Source organism: Montipora foliosa, chromosome 3 (assembly GCF_036669935.1).
Source record: "Montipora foliosa isolate CH-2021 chromosome 3, ASM3666993v2, whole genome shotgun sequence".
Taxonomy (NCBI): domain Eukaryota; kingdom Metazoa; phylum Cnidaria; class Anthozoa; order Scleractinia; family Acroporidae; genus Montipora; species Montipora foliosa.
Window position 1 is genome coordinate 21,387,846 of NC_090871.1, and position 5,000 is coordinate 21,392,845.

General features: G+C 42.9%; 1 protein-coding gene across 1 annotated transcript in view; it reads left to right on the plus strand.

The window, feature by feature from the left end:
* Positions 1-5,000, plus strand: part of LOC137995397 (DELTA-alicitoxin-Pse2b-like) — a 13,113-nt gene that overhangs the window by 6,345 nt on the left and 1,768 nt on the right. Inside the window, 1 exon segment of the mRNA XM_068840957.1 lies at positions 4,682-5,000. This exon segment is cut by the window's right edge and continues 566 nt beyond it. The gene's annotated coding sequence lies outside the window, so the exon portion shown is untranslated.

Sequence of the window (5,000 nt, forward strand, 5' to 3'; positions counted from 1 at the left end):
AGGAAGTTCAGGGTAAAAAAATAATTTTTGATGAAGAGCTGTCTGAGCCCAAAGATCTAAAGTATGGGGTGCCCCAGGGCTCAATGTTTACGTTATATATGAGCCTTAAGGGTCACATTCGCAATATTGCTAAGGGCTGTTTTTACAAGCTACAGAATATGTTCAAAATCAGGAGGTGCATTACAGAAGATTATGCCAAGACAATGGTACACTTAATAATCACATCCAAGCTAGGTTATTGTCATGCTATTTGCTTATGGTTTACCAGTTTGTACTCTCAAGAGCTTAACATCTGTCCAAGTGCATTCATGGCATAGCGCCACCCTACATGTACCTGTCAGAACTGATCCACAAGCGTCCCGATAAAGGAACCAGATCAGATGGAAAGAACTATCTTAACATTCCAACCGTCAAGAAGAAATCATGTGGGGAGCGGACTTTTAGTTTCTCCTCTGCCAACTGTGGAATAATTTACCCGAGAAACTGCGTTTTGAAGATAATCTCAAACTATTAAAAAAGGACTTAAAATAACATTTTAGCGAATAGCGTATATTTTCGTACTGTCTTTATTCAGAATCGCCTTATTTAATTTTTATTTTGTTATTTTAGTTTTATTTTTTATGACGTTTTTGTAAAGCGCCTTAGAATACTATAACCCGGACACGGGTATGTCCACAATTTAAGTTCTCTGTTCCGCTCTGCGTCGAGCCCTTCTCTTCTCATACTCCCGAACCCTCTTCAAATTGTATGTGTCGCAGACTACCCTTGTGAGTCTCTTCCATTCGGTTCTGTTGCTCACGGTTGAAGACCATTGATCTAAGACATGGGCCGCACTTTAAAGCACTTTTACAGGTGACCTTGAAACGGAGCTTAGGCTGGCCTACTGGTCGAGAGCCGTGGGTCAACTCACAGTACAGGAGCCCTTTTACTGGCCTGTCTTCTTCCATTCGACAAACATGCCCCAACCAGCGCAGGCGAGTCCGCACTAACTTCACCTCCATATCCTCAACATCCGCACGCCGAAGCACCTCTTCATTGCTAATGTAGTCATCCCATTTGATGTTTAAATTCAGACGTAGATGACGCTGTTGTATTGTACGGAGCTGCCTGACGTCATGCTGATATGGGGGTCCAAGTTTCGCTGCCATACATCAGAAGAGGCATTAAGCATTGGTTGTACACAGCGACTTTAGTCAAAACTGAGAGATCATGCGAGTCGAACACTCTCTTGCGCAATCGACCAAACGCTCAGGATGTTTCTTGAATACGAGAGGCGAGTTCCTCCTTCATAGAGCAGTCACGGCTAACATAGCTGCCGAGGTACTTGAAGCGGGTGACGTTGGCTAACTTAGTACCATTAACTTACCATTAACGTAACGTACCATTAACTTAGTAAAGCGCCTTAGAGTACTGTATTTAATTGCGCTATATAAAAAAAATTGTCCGGAAAGCTACAGTCGCACTTGAGAACAAAATATGTGAACAAAACATCACACCATGCTGTGAGCGTCGCGCAATTTCCTGCGAAACCGCCTTTACTCGCTGTTTCCATCCACAAACCGCGACACGAGGGATCTCAAAATGTTCTCAGCTGACGAAGATGTACGGCGCAAAGAAGTTTGGGATGATCGGGCATTGAGCCGTCTTCGCTGAACTGAAAGGATTCTTGCAACGAGTCAGAACGCGTGGTAGAAGGAGATGGGCTGGGAGTTCCTCGATCGTTGAATATGTAAGGGCTAGGGCGGATAGGCATCGGATAGATTGTTGCCACATTTCATACGGAAAATATTGGTCGCCCGCGCCTGGATTCATGTTGTTGCGAAATGCGAACGTTTTCAATTTTACCGCGAAGTCTATAGCCTGCGAGCAGGCTCTCTCTCTCTCGGTGGGCCTGCTCGCAGGCTACGAAGTCTATCGCATAGAGACTCTGCTACATATCACCTGTCAAATCATTTCCGAATCAAGACACCCTCGCTATTTTTTTCAAGATTTGTTTCAGTTCGGCCTGCTCCAGAGGTAGTCGACGGCATCTTTGAAGTTTGTCCGTCTGCGACCAAATTTTGTCCTTCGGTGGACAAATTAAACTCTCTGAGTTCTCATCGCACCTAGAAGCTGCATCTCATCTCTACGCTTTTGAAGGTTAGGAAGGCTAGCCTTCATAATGCCAATAATTGAAAGGCTGCGATTCTGCACACGCTGGAGATCTTCAAAGAGATATTTGGGGATACCACCCCACACCGGTGATGCATACTCTAACACTGTGAGAACAAATTTTCAGTTGTGACTAGGAAGACGAAGCATTATAGAAAAGTAAATCTCAACCCTATTATTGTTGCTCTTGGACTTGCAAAACTGCGTCGCTTGCTGGATTCCATGAGTACAGTGGAGCTGATATAATAGGACGCTTTGCGGGTGTGATAATAAAATGTTTTACTTGATCACTTCTGTCTTTCGTCTATAACCCACACTTCAAAGATACATTCATTTCATTCATCGAGTCCTTCACGGGAACGAATGAGGCCAACAAATCGACCCGCTATGAACAATGAAAGGCAACTGGTGGAATAAGAAGCTGAAGAAATTGAAAGGTTTTGAGAGTGTAACAGGGACTGTAGCCCGCACTTAAAACTGTGTACGGCCCCAAGACAAACACTGATGCCCCTGCTAAGAATGCAGATGGACTCATCTATTTACAGACATATAAGAAATATCAGACAGATGGAAAAAGAGCAGTTTCACCAACTGCTGAATCAAGAAGGTAGCGTAGACAATGATGCAACTGACCTCCTAACTGCTCGAGAGACAATGATGCATTTGAATGATTCAATCACCATGGAAGAACTAAGGAAAAAGCTGTAAAAGCTGTTAACGTTGGTAAAGCACCTCGTCTGGATGGCATACCAGCTGAAGTCATAAAACATGGCGATGATGGTCTACTACAACAACTGCTTTCCGTAAATTGCACTAGGTGAAAGTGCTGGAGTAGATCCAAAGCAGTACTAACTGCACACCTAAGAACGTGCAATGCACAACACCGGAGCTGAGTACTCTCGGCTCAGTCAACATCGACATCGATTAACTGCCGGAGAGGTAGAGCATTTGCATCAGCATCACCGAGGTCATGGCCTCGAATCCCGTTGGGGCCCACCTGTATTTTTCATATGTCATAAGAGACAATTGCTTCAATTGTCCAGAAACTGCGAGGATCATTTCTCTCTTTCGGAAGCTATTGTGTTGGAAAGAATTCCTAGAAGCTGATGAGGATAGTGTATCCGGACTTGCAGATCCGGGTAAAATCGCGCAACCCATAGCAAAGACCGCTGTCAGAATTAAGAAATTAGTCTGCCTGCTGTACCAGCCTAAGACACTTATTTCCAACGTTAAAGACCAATCCAATCCTCCGTCTAATTAAGGAGCAATGTTCCACTAATACATGTTAATGTCGCGAAGCGGGAGTTAAATGTAACGATCTCCGCAGCTGCAATGATGCTGAAGTGATGGAAGCTGTGATATTGATGCTGATTACGATGACCATGAGTCATCTGATGTTGATAATACTGATGATGATCATGACGACGATGATGATGATGATGAAGAGTTACCTTTTACCCTTGTCAAGGAGTTGTGAAAAAAATGCATTTGGCTGAATTGACTTAGTTGTAAAAAAGTAAGCGGTGCAAATATACCACAAGGCATTTCACGAAAAAAAAAGGCTCCTTTCTATGTTATAATGGGCACGAGATCAGATTTATTACTGTTATGTTACAGAGTTGTCTAAGTTACACTCCAATAGAAAGTATAAGTAATATTGGGACAATCTGTCGCCATAAGCAATAACTACAAGGCATTATGTGATCCAGACTCGTTTTCGTTAGCCTGGTCACGTGATCCACTTTATTACTGTTACGTATCTCCAATCAAAAAGTGTGAGAATTTTTGTCGAGGATTCGCCACCATGGACGATGGTTATATAGCATTTGAAGGTCAAGCCTCTCGTTTCCATGTTGTGAAATGAGAGTTACACATTTAACTCCTCATAAATGCCTTCGGTGCAAGCTACAAAATTGCCGACAACACATTTGGCATGTTCCTTAGGGTCCCCCTAACACATCTAGATAGGCGGCTGGCTGTCATCACGAAATTCCCACGAGAGCTTATTTCGCAACATATACTCCCTGACTATTAAGTACATTTCCTCAGCCCTGGTTCAATCTGTCCCTTGTATTCAAAATTTGCCTTGCGGTAGTCCCACTTTACTTAGGATCCCCGATGCACAAAATTGAAGGGAGCGTAAATTCAGAGATCATGAGCCAACCTTGTTCGTTTTCTGAAACCAATTTTTCTCTCTTGATTGCTGTTTGTTGCATATCGAATACTTTAAGTATGTTTCCTCAGCCTTGAGTCAATCTGTCCTTTGTATCCAAAACTATCCTTGTGGTAGTTCCACTTACTTAGGATCTGCGATGTACAAAAAAGCATAAATTCAGAGATCGTCAGCGTCAATTTGGCATCTTTTAAGAATAAAGAAACGTACTCTTACTAGGGCCGTAAAAATGAAGGAACTGAAGTCCTTGAGTGTGTTTAATACCACATCGTTAATTTTGGGCCTCCCCATGATCGATTCTGGACGTAACAGTCTAATGGTAGAGAAAGCATCTGATTCGCGATTGATTTTCAACAGGTTGGGTGACATCGCGAAGCTACAGACAAAGAGAAATATCGTGCATCATGATTGTCACACTAGTGCTTCTTTTTTGCCTGACAACTATTCAAAGGAATCACAGCGGAAATCAACACCTTTAGAGAAACAGAAGAACTTGGAAAAAGCATCTACCTTCGAAAGACAAATATACTGGCCGACTTCAAGGAACGCGAGGTGTCCGTGTTTGATAGTTTGCCTTCCAGCTGCTTTACGAAGACAAAGTTATACCACTCAGGTAGTAACTTTGAATACTACAAAAGTACTAAAGCCTTTTATTCCAAAATATCCCAAGGAGCTG